Source organism: Falco punctatus, assembly GCF_963210335.1.
Source record: "Falco punctatus genome assembly, chromosome: 14".
Taxonomy (NCBI): Eukaryota; Metazoa; Chordata; class Aves; order Falconiformes; family Falconidae; genus Falco; species Falco punctatus.
In genome coordinates, this window is record NC_137594.1 from 12,247,076 (window position 1) to 12,259,426 (window position 12,351).

The 12,351-nt window shown below is 42.1% G+C and overlaps 1 long non-coding RNA gene across 1 annotated transcript in view; it reads right to left on the bottom strand.

The window, feature by feature from the left end:
- Positions 1-9,713, bottom strand: part of LOC308053601 — a 158,272-nt gene extending 148,559 nt beyond the window's left edge. Inside the window, exon 1 of the long non-coding RNA XR_013923689.1 lies at positions 6,163-9,713. This is a non-coding gene — a long non-coding RNA (uncharacterized lncRNA). The remainder of the gene's footprint in view (positions 1-6,162) is intronic.
- Between the last annotated feature and the right edge of the window lie 2,638 nt (positions 9,714-12,351).

Below are 12,351 nucleotides of genomic sequence, written 5' to 3' on the forward strand. Positions count from 1 at the left end.
CATGCTGGGCTCCCTGCACCATGCACTGTAGCAGCCCTTCATGAATGCAATAAATCACAGCCACTGCACAGAACACATGGAGCATAACTGCAGCGTATCATGTGCAACAGTCCCCAATTACAGGTAAAAGGGACAGAGTAACTTTTGTGGACCTCATTCCCAGATTATGAATATAGTCAATTAGGTTCAATCTACATGAGCCAAAATGACTCCTGGATCTGAACTTTTTTTCCAGAAGCATTCAAACTCTGCCTATTTCGCCTGTGTAACACATATTTACCAGTCATGCCACGCTACCCAAAAGTGCCTGATGATTAAATATCTAGGATCTAGATTATCAGACCAGATTCTGTCCTCCCAAAACATTGCCACTTGTCCTTTTAGTCTCTGTTCTGCTAGCTGCTTTTTGCCCCAGAATAGAAGAGAACAGAAATTGAAAAAACAGATCATTCACAAATTTTCAGGAAGAAACCAGTCCTGTGTGCAGTATACATGTGTTTATAGGCACCAGAGTGACCTTCATTACCCTTGGAGGCATAGAAGAAAATGAGTTGGTATTCTCTTCAGTGCCTGCCTCCCTGATTCATGTTACCTTTTCACCCCAGTTCACATTCTTGCAAGGAGCATGCAAAAAGCAAAGAAACAACCATGTACAACTAGGGGCAGTGCCCTGTTTTACAACACAAGAAGAGGGCTGCAGGCATTCTTCAGAAATTGAAGAGCTAGCAAAAAAAGGGTGTGTTGGAGTAGATGAATTTTAGCTTCATAATTATCCTGTTATTTAAAGCTAATGAATAATTACTACAGCAACCTTGTTGTCATACAGTGTACACCTACTCACCCACAGCTCAAGATGAAACCAGAGAACCACATTTGGGGCCTAGCCCTCCAAATACATCTTACCAAGTTTAATGCTTACTTTGCCAACATCTCGTGGCATTAAGCACCATTTACTGGATTAGATCCTTCACTGGCATTAATTGGTCTCAAAACAGTTTCAAGTTAATCACTTCTGGGATTTTTTTTATACTTCAAAATTCTTGGCAATAACTCTTCCATTCACATTTACATTCACCTACTGATTATTTACTGGAATTTTTTCTAGCATTTAAATTATTTTGCATGCAGAACTTTCCTTCAGAGGTGCTGCTGACAAGGAAAAAACAAAGCCAGAAACTTTCATTAGTACATGTGATGCAAAATGACTGAGAAATCCCCAAAGTGAAAGCAAATTGAAGCAAACCAAGTGAGCTGAAAATTTTTGCAACCTTTACAACACTGAAGTTTTGAAAAATTAAGACACTGAAGATCTACATTCTCCTCTGTAAATCTTACATTACAGCCAGTACTAGAAGAGTTAAAATGGCTCTCCTATAAGCAAACTTTATCTGCATTTGCCTTTTAAGCAAAGCAGATTTTCTGACTACCATGTGCTCTTTATGAGAATCAGATTAAAAACAATGTTTGAAGAAAAAAAAGGATAGACCATACTAACCTTGAATGTGCTTTCCACATATTATCCCCTCTCCAATGGAATTACAGGAGAGAGGTTGACTCTGCTAAGCATGGTGCAAGAGCAGATGAAATCCCACTAGGATTCTGAGTTACGAGGAAGGAATAATTTTATTAATCTAATGGAAAGCAGGTAGACTTTATTCAGCTGCATTATCAACAATGAAAACGCTGTTCCATGCACAAAGAAAACAGAAATAGGCCTACTTAGGCAAATTGAAGGGGGGAAACATTTTTTGTTTGTTTTAAAGACATTTTTGGAAGAGTGTAAGAAAAGAATGCAAGCTGTCTCACAGAGCAAAGCACTGACCTTAGCTCACTCCTGAGTAGAGGGAAAAGAATGTGTGCAATGTCTCTTTTGCCTCCCCTTCTAATTTTCTCCCCAGTCTGTGGTACAGGCAGCCAGAAGAGAGGAATAGGCCAACCCTTCTCTCACCATCCCAGGAGGAGATGCACAGAAACATCGTAAGGCTCAGAACCCAGCACACAGACTCAAATTCACTCCATCTACAAAGAGACTTCGATGGTTCCTGTCATCACAGTTCCATAGTTCTGGCAAAACATGCCTATTTGTGCAATCACTCAAGATAATCAGGGTGATCTATTTGTTATTATCACTGAAACTGACATGCAGTTATTAATTAGGACTACCTATACTGTAGAAGAATTTAAGACTAATTTCTAATGCCCATTACTTAAAATCAGAACTCATCCCTCTTCTCTGTATTAAAACTGTTTTGATGATACTTCCCAGCCAGTTGCAACCTGATGATACAGTGTACAAAGCAAGATAATCAGCTATATAAACACTGCAGCAATGTAAAGCAGAAACAGTCAAAAGGTATGAGATTATATTGTCTTCTCTGTCAATATCAGAAGTATTTTGTTTGATATTCTCTAATGTAACAAGCTCTTACAGTGCAGATGCACAAAATAGCCGTTACTGACATCACATCAGCCTGCATCACCTGCAGGTGATAATTTCCAAGGTGGTTTGCTCATTTTCAGCTTATCTTTCCAGAACCACCTTGGCACAGACATCATATTCCCCACAACTAAAGAATGGCATAATACGATCCCCACTTTAATGCTGAGAAAGAGGGCTGAGCAGATTTCCAGTGACCAGAAAGATAACAGAAATTGGGCAAACTTCTGGACCCTACTGCTACCATTAAAGAGATTCCCTTTAATAGCCAGCCATGTGTAGATTCAAACCTCCTCAGTTCTATTTCTCTTACAAGTAAAGTACAGGCTACATGCATGCAAACATTCACCATCTTTGGAACTAAAACACTGAGCATGATTTGCTTCGGACATAGAATTTATTTGATTCTCATACAACCTCAGTCTTACAAAAACTGTACCTTGGAAGGCATTTCCTACCTGAAATGTAAACTTAATATTATTTTAAGCACCAGAAGTATGTTTGACAATAAACAGAGTACATGAAGACAGGATATATATACACAAAATGTTAAGTCAACTGTCTGTTGGAACCTGTATTTTCTTAACCTCTACATCAGGGAGTCTGAGTTCTCCATGATAACTTTAGCTTTCAATACTTTGCAGGTCTGAGCCCCACGTGAGGATCAGGCAGCATCAGCTGGACAGACACAAGCCCAAACCACTAAGGAAAGATACAGACATAGATACATATATGGTATTTCCAGAATGTACAGCAAGAACTCTACCTGGAAACACTCCTTATAGCTGTCTTCCCTGGACTTCTATTCCTTCATAAAGAACATGAGCTGTATCTGGTTATCGGTTTTCAGTTATATAGACTAAAATAAACCAATCCCATTTTTTGCTGATGTCAACCAAGCAACTGAAAATTCAGGGAAAAATTGAGGCCCCACCCTGGAACCCCCACTCATTCAAGTGATAACTCTTGTGATACACTGAGGATGGCAGACAGATGCTAGCATGGAGACAGGCAAGAAGTCAGCCTAAGCTGAGCAACTTCACATGAAATCAGCACAAAACCAAGGAAGCTGCCAAGTAGGCACTGGACACTGGTCTAGTCAGGCTTTCTGGGTCACAGAATAGATCTTCTTTCTTCTGACCACAGCAGAACACACATGCCACCAAAAAACCACACAGTAGGAGAGGTCAGGGTGCTTTCTCAGGGGAGCACCATGGGTGAAGTTTATCACTCAAAGCTGTTCAACCTTTCAGACAGCAAGTACAGTAGAATAAGTCACTATTAGGGTGGGTGCTGTTCTGCTCTGGGCACCCCTTTTGAGTTGCTTTTCCCTCTAGTCTAGGCATCATGCAGATGGGCAACAGGTCCAAGTAAAAGCCTGCCACACCACAGGGCTTCTCTGCTGAATTCTGAGCTACCTCTTCCCTGGGAAGTGTTGCAAAAAAATGCTTGTTTCTCTACAAGGTGATAGCAAAGTAAGACAAGAAAGGCCCCACAGTCATCCTACTGTGGCTGTTAGGAGGGGAAAAGCTATGCATCCCTTCACACTGAACATGAGTTTATCATGGCTTCAGTCCCCTCAGGGTTTTTGCACCTCCTCATCAGGAAGAGGATAGAAAGTATGAAGAAACAAATAATGAATGTAAGTCATGAAGTCAACAAGAGTCCCTTCCATTAAAAAGGATGGAGGAGGAGGAGGAGGAGGAGGAAGGAAAAGATAGCCTGGGGGTGGAAGGAGCAGTCCAAGAGCTTGTTTGCAGGGAACAAAGGCAAACTAAACAGAAGAGTCAGAGCACAGACATCAAACTGTCAAATGCCTCTTGGAGCGCTGCCTCAGGAGTAAAGCAGCACTGGTGTTTGTCACCTTACAATATACCCCTGGCCACCTCACTCCCATTTGCTGTGGGGATTGACACAGTTTTGCATGTGTGCTTCTAAGTGTTAGCTGACTTTTACTAGCTCTCCTGAGAGACCCTGTGGAGACATGGGAAAAGAGAGACAAAGAAAAGCCAAGCAATTGAAGCTAGTGATTGTACATCTCAAGCTCCCATTTCTCAATTCACTTACAAGGGAAAAAAAGAAATAGATGGATAGGACAAACATTGCTCAGTATTTGCTATTAAATGAAACCAACTCCCATTATTTCTGCACCTGCCTTGTAATTGTGACAAGCAGGGTAAATGCAAATGCACTCTAGTTAATTTTCATTTTCTGAAACCACATAAAAATGAAGCAAAATTTTGATTTGGAATATTATCCATGTTGAAACAAAGCTTTATAACACCTTCTGAGACAGCCATAAAACTGTTGCTGCATATCAAAACAATGAAAAGACAGCCCAGTGCGTGTTAATGTGGCAGCTTTACAGTACATTACACCTCTTAGCTATTTTTATAGATTTATAAGAAGTCAATTTCCCAGTTGTTCTACCTACCCGCAGGCACGACTGCCATGGATATAAGTCATTCACCCTCTCACTGTATGCAAAATGTTAGATACTGAGTGCCCAGAACCAGGCTGATTACTCACAAAACCAAAAGGACCATGAACAGCTACCCTGTGGGGAAACACCCAGGTTCAAAGCTATCATTTTCTTCCCTTTCTTTCTTTTCAGAAATGCAGAAGCTCTGACAAACCACAGAAACAGAAAGAGTGAAGCAGCCAGTTTGTGTTCTGTAACAGTATTTCAGTTTGGTAATATATTCTAGTACAATAAATCAGCACCAAAAAGGGTGGACATTAGAGCTTGGATGAACAGTTTCAGAACACCACAGTTAGTGAAAGGTGCCCGTAACGAGCTTTATATTTGTACAGTAAGCAAATCCATTATTCAATATCCTCAATAGTATATGCTAGATCTCACAAATTAGGAGCTTTTGTGAGGTCTTTGTGACATGCTTCTCCCACCTTTACTTCTACCTATCATTAGTTATCATTTCCATGGGAGCTCTCCAGGCGTTAGCCTCACAAAAGTCACCTATATTACTGAGGAACAGGGAATAAAATACCTGCAGGGATTTCACAGCTGTGCCCAGAGGCTTCAACTGTTGTATACATTAGATATGTTTTCAGATGATTCCCAGTTCCCAGGCATTTGGTCCACACGGGGCTATCCTGTTGATCTGTTGTGTCTTTCAAGAGCCAGTTTCTTGGTCTGTTGGTTTTTTGATTACCTGACAGGAACATCTATTTATTTCCCAGCACTGAAGCAGGAAATGTCTCATGATTTAATGAGTCTACAGGTAAAAATCATTTCAAAATACATGCCATCCACAGAGATCAAGTGGACTTGCCACAATTTTAGATCCTGTATGGTTTATTAAGCAGAGAATAATACATGTCACAAAAAACATTCAATAAAGCAGAAGAATGCTATTTAAGTGATTTGTGGATGGTCAGTCATGGAACATTTAACACATTTCTGATGATGGGGAACTATTTAATACACGTCCAGAAACAGACAAAAGTAGATATATAAGACAACTACTGGGAAGTCGTTCACCACCACAAGTCCTCAACACCAGACAGTTGCTGGGTGCCCCATGAACTCTAAGTTCAGTGGCAGCAGAATTTTAGATAATCAAAAGCCTACATCATAAAAAAATTAACACCTTTTCGAGTAATGCCTCTATAAGCAGGTTCAGAAAAAAGCTACAGCAAATCTGTAATGAAGACTTTAGCACCCTCTCCCCATAGAGTAAGTTGGAAGCCAACTTCTGACTCACCTGCTCCATCAGAGCTTCAGGCTGTAGTCCCAGAAGCACCTGCTCTTCTAAAAGCCAAAAGAAATTTGGATGACCTAGATAAGCATGTGACAGGGATGGCAGAAAGTAGCATGCCCTGCAATAGAGGAGTATCAGACTACTCCCAGAGCACAGGCTAAGGCTTGTGCTACTATCTGAGAAAACACACACACAAAAGGAGAAAAGAAAAAAAGGGCTTGGAAACTGTAGCCCAAGGTGCACAAAGGAATTATTTTGGCATCATGCCAGACTCCCGTGGAACATTGGTCCAGGACTCAACTTCTGGACATTCACCTACTTTTTAGGGCAAGAGAGAAAATGGCATGGATGATGTGCTGTTTTTTAAGCAAAGAGTCCTAGTACTGGTGTGGTCAACAAGTATGATCTAAAAGTGAAGGTGAAAAGGAATCTCCCAAGCTTCAGTCAAGATACAAACACTTAAATTTACAAAGCCTTAGGAAGAAAAGGGCTCCACCCATTCCCCAATCTACAGAGCCTAAATATTTAAACAAAAACATGGTCTTACTGATTATAGCAATCTACTTTTCTCATTAGCTAATATAAACAAACTTCCATGTCCTACTTTCTTTCCCTTCTCCAACCTCCCTCCAATCTCATCTTCTAACTCTTTGTGACTGAGAAAGACTTCTCACACTGCCAGGGATAAAGCAGACATGACATCAGTGAAGCTGAAAAATGTTTCATATTTGCCTGACAAAGGACAGGAGGTCATATCGGGAGTACCTGGCACAATAAAGGCCATGAGCTACAGTGCTAGGTATGAGACAAAGAGAACTCGGTCTGACCCCCTCTTCTGAGTCGCCTTCTGCAAACTTGCCTGGTCAACCTTCCCTGTAACACCACCTACCCCAGAGGGCTCTTGTAGAGCAGCTGTGGTAAAGACTGTGAGGCATGCTGAGGACAAGGGAATGGATGCCAGCAAGGAACTCCTCTTCTCCCTGTGCACTGCGTTCCTTTCCCTTCAAGTTAACAGGGATTGGAGCAAAGCCTTTTGTAATGAACATAACAAAAGATGATGAGTTGGCCTCAAAGCAGTAATAAAAAAAAATTTAAGAACTCTTATAATAAAAAACACATTCATATAACTGTGTTTTATTATTTCCCACAGTTTTATTTTAATATATGACTCAGGGTGTGGAGACGAAGGTGTGATTCAGAGTAATAATGGGACTTTAAAAGCTTGTGCCACAGGGGTGGGCTAGGCCCTCTGGTTGCCATTTACAGGAAGCCCCTAGTCAAACAAAACTACAGCCCAGGTCCACATATGCTTTGCCCACATAAGGTAAAATGTGCCTGAGAAGTGGTGGTACACTGGGAGGAACAGACAGGAGATGTGTATATGAAGATAGGCAATACTGTGACTAGAGACCAGCAGAAGTGAAAGTGCTAACCTTAAGATGTTGTTAAGCATGGGCAGTACTTAACATCAGAGACCATAAAGAACACCTACATACGTGTTGCTTCTTAGTCCTTGCAGAGTATTTAACAATGCCCTTTAGACTTTAGGAGGCTGTGCACACTGAAATCCATGTACAACATGGTGCCACCAGCAATCAGTGCTGGGTAAATAAAGAGAAATAGGTAAAGCAGGTTTATTCAGCCATGGCAGCATGCAGGTGTTCATCCAGGACACTTGGATTTGGCCTTGGCCTTCTGTACACACCTGCAATTGCTCCACTGAGAATCACCAGTATTTCAGAAAATTATGCTTGCTCCTTTTCCTTCAACAGGTCATCTTAGGAATTGTCAGCGAAGAGAAGCAGATGTTGTTTGTGAATCAGAGGAGTATACCGAGCCTCACAAGGAAGTGCAGCATTCAGCCATAGCCAAGTTAAACAAGATTCTTTGATTTGTCACTGACTTCCCCACAGCACCAAAGATTTGCTTTGAGCTCAGCTTGAATGGCCAACAACTCAGGTAGAAAAACACCAATTTGTCTGAGCTGTCAGCAGCTCCCTGAGCTATTCCTGAAACACTACAGGACTTGACTCAACAATTTGAGACTTTTCAGCTGAAAATACTCGATGTGCCACAGGCTGACTGTGGTTCCAGTTCAACAAAGCACTTAAGCACATGTCATTAAGAGCACTTGCTGAACAGTCTGTTCTGTAGCTCCACAGGTGATACAAAGTCTAGCAGATCACCATTTTCAGCACTATGCACCATGTAGTGCTGGACGTCTGCGCCTCAGTACTGTAGAGATGGCTGCAGTTGGCCATTTTGCTCTTCTGAGCAAGATTTTCCAAGAAAATGGGGGTTTGCAGTCATGCTATGTCTGTCTGTCCACATCTTCCAAGTTTGAAGAGAGGATGAAGATGGTCAGGAGACATGTAAGCACATATGTGGAGGGTCAAGAAAGGCCATTGGACAGAGTACCGAAGGGAGGCAGAAAGAAGCCATTGAAGTTACGGTGAGCTGTGAGACACAAAGGCATCCTGCAGCAACATTTGTTGTGTGAACATACAAAATACTACTGGAAGAGAGATCAGTGAGGTTTCAAGTAAAGAATGAGCTCTAGATTCTGGTCCTCCTCTCTGTTAGAGACACAACCTTTCACTAGCTTACAATTTCCCCTTGCATTTCCTTATTGTGATGTGCAGACAGCAAGTGAATACCAACACCTGGCTTGAACTGCATCTTTCCAAGAGGTCAATGTGTTCACATGAAGGATGATTGGCCAAATCCACACACACAGCAACAGCCCAGCTGCTTTCCAACATAATCTCCTTCTCTATTGGCAAATTGCTCCAGAAAGAAGAAACATGCTGCCTTGGAGAAACTTCTGCTTCTACTTGCATTTGTGCAGGCTGCTCCCTGTTTGGATTGAGGGCCCTCTGCACTCTCTGTAACCCTACAGAGAGGTGCAGCCAGAAAGTCTCACTGCACCCACCCACCTCCTGAATTTTGTCAGGCAACACCCAAAGAGACTAACTCCTTTCTAGGGAAAAGGGCAAGTAGGAGAAAAATCTGATGCTATCATCAAAAAATGTTAGGGATGACGCACTGTGCAGCAAACCCCCTACCCCTGTCAAAACTTAACATAAAGAAAAGGCATCCTGTTCCTCCTCCACTTGAAAAAGCCCACCAGTGATAATACCAAAGGATAATACAATACATAAGACTACAAGTCTCCAGGCACATTGCAATGGGAAGGAAACATCTGTTTTAGAGATAGGCAAGAAAGTGCAGAGAGGTAAGGAATTTGTCCAAGATCACTATAAGTGCCAGTGTCTGAGCATCATTCACTGTTTCCTGGGCTGGCGCACATAGCAGATGTGACTGAATGGGCTCACTGGCAATCCTGCCTAGCCATGTAGCATCCCTGCTCCCATGCAGCTTTTCTTCAAACACAAATTGTTTTGACTGGGAACCATCCAAGGCTGGCAGATTGTAAATGGCCACCCAGTACTGAAGGAAAACCACCGTTAGTGCTGCAGTACTCTTACAGTCCCTATTTTTCAAGCAGTGCGGGAAACAAATGGATTGGTGGTGCTGGTCTAGTGCACTTGAGTGGGGCCAATGTATAGCACTACCCACACCTCCGTCTTGCTCTGCCTTCTGTGCAAGCAAAGCTGAAAAGCAACCCAGTCCTTTCTGTCTGAATGCACCTGTACCCTGCAGCAACCAGAAAGGAGGGGTGGGTGGATGACCCGATGTACTTGCGAGAGCCTGTCATCTCTGTCTCAGCAAATTTTGGGGCCTGAGTTTGTCATTAGTGGGGAAGCCAAGCCCAGATTTTAACCTCCTTGCAGCTCTGTTTTCCCTGTTTACCAGAGAAAATTATTTAATAAAAATTATTCCAGCGGGTTTACAGTGTAGTTTCTCTGAACTTTTAATAAGTAAGCACTGGAGGGGATGTGTATGAACTCTAAGTACAATGCACTTAAACAAAATATACATTTCTGTCTGTAAGACAGCTTTTCATCTCGCACATAGATGAGCTCCTGGATAACAGAATAATCTCTTTTATTTCTGGTTCTCTGTGCAAATATTCACCAATACATAAGTGAAGAGCATGATGCATGTTCCAACTTTGTTATTCTTCTCAAAAAATATAATATTGTATGGATAAGAAGTGTTATCATTTCTTTACTGTTCCATGACACAATAGATATGCCAGGTTACTAATAGGAAAGAGGAAAAAAAGCTTTTTTGTATTTCAAAGACTGTTAGACAACCTAGAGTACCAAACTGGCTTCCCCATTTTCCAAAGTACACAACAAAATAAGGTTGTGCAACAGAGTCTTCACCCTGAGCTACTCACAGTACCCCTATGAAGCACATTGTGTAGCTTCATTGGAGACTTTCAGGCACATCAATCCCATCTGTGCTGCACAGGCAGGGAACACACCTTTGCAGGGAATACACTAGCTAGCAGCTGAGATGTGACAGCTTCTTACAGCATCCCTCCACTGGAAGAGGCCATAGGAGCACACCTTGTCTCTTCCAGGGAAAGCCAACAGGCTAACGTAAAGCCTCTCACCCAGGGCATACAGTTCACAGGCCATTTACAAAGCTGTTCCTTTCTGTTTCTCAGCTGTTGGTTAACACCTTCCAGCTGAGATCTAGTAACTGGCTGTGTAAGCACTTCTAGTCAGTTCTAGGGCAAAGTCAAACAAGTCAGTTCAAACCACTGCCAGGTGGCTCAGCTAACTTGTTTTATTTTGTCCTGGAAGACTCAGGAGTGCTCACAGGTCAGGAAGAGTTGAGAGGGAGCTCCAAAATCCCGGATTAATGGAGCTAACTGGCATCCTAAGAATTAGTCCCTTTGAAGGCAAAGCCAAGAAAGATTAGGTTAAACACCACTAGATTTTGCCTTGACACAATCGATTATCAAGAAGAGAGTATTCAAAAAGGCAAGAGGCAGCAGTCTGCTCCATTGTGTCTCAGTGGTAAATCTTTGGACTAGCAGCCTGGAGATTTCCTCTGGCAGCTGACTTACCCCCTACAAGCAGGGAGCTGCTCTACCCTAGCGTCTTGAGTGCAGGCCCATAGAACACTGACACAGCCACACAGCCATGTCTTGGGCCCCCAGGGAAAACAGGGTCCAGGCTCCATTCCCCAACCATTGCAGGAGCTTACAGAGCACTCAGCAAGAGTATAGACAGCTGATGCCAACTGCAGCCACATGATGTTCTCAAAATGAAGCAGTAGGTACAGTTTCAGACAACTTAAAATCAGAAATAGAATTCCAGAGCTAATGACATTAGCAGAACTAACGTTACTTGGAGTCTTTAAAATAGACTGTACATCTTCTATGACCATGGTGACAAAGACCAGCCTGATCTGAGAACGACCTCCATCCCTTTATCTAAACTACAATTCAGCCATGCTCAGACTGGGAGAACACAAAGCAGAACGATCCCTGGTCCAGTGTTCTTCCTATTGTGCTTCTTCATGCATCAGGCATGGATACAGAAGTGTATTGCACAACCAACACTGGAATATGTTCCAGCCACCCTCACAGAGGTGGCTCACTCCCTTGACAGCATACTATATAAAATTGTGCTGTGCAAATATATGCTGAAAGATTAACAGATTTTTTTTTAATGACAACGTGAACCCAAAGCCACCTCAAAAATACTTTTCCTACTATGGTAACTTCAATCTTAAGATTAGAAGCCAAACTTTGAGAAATAAGTACTTAAAATAATCGGCACAGGAGACAATTGTGATGGCGTTACTTTAAATACTGAGCTACAGGTACAGAGTGCCACCTACCGAGCTTTTCGGAGGATGACAAGTGGTCACAGAAACGAGGGATGATTCCAGTCGTGGTTTTCGTGTCCGATAGGGAACTTGTTTCAGTAGAAAAAAAAGGAAGTGGTAGATTTGAACTAATTTTCTTTAAACTAGAGCTTTTAACTCTGACCAAAGTGTCATGATATTAAGCAAGATAACACGAAATAAGACCCAAGTAACAACTGTAATGTTACCTGTGTAACTGTCTCAAAAAACCCCAAACAAAACAACTGTTCCTTTTGAGGTAATTATTCACAATGCACTGACAAAACGGAAAGAAATCTCAGGATGGGTCCCCTGGAATCTATCCAGGGATCAATATTATTCATTTTGAGTGACCAGAGACTAAGGATTCATGGGTACACCAAGCTGAAAGCAATTGCAAATGCAAAACTGAGGAATAAAATT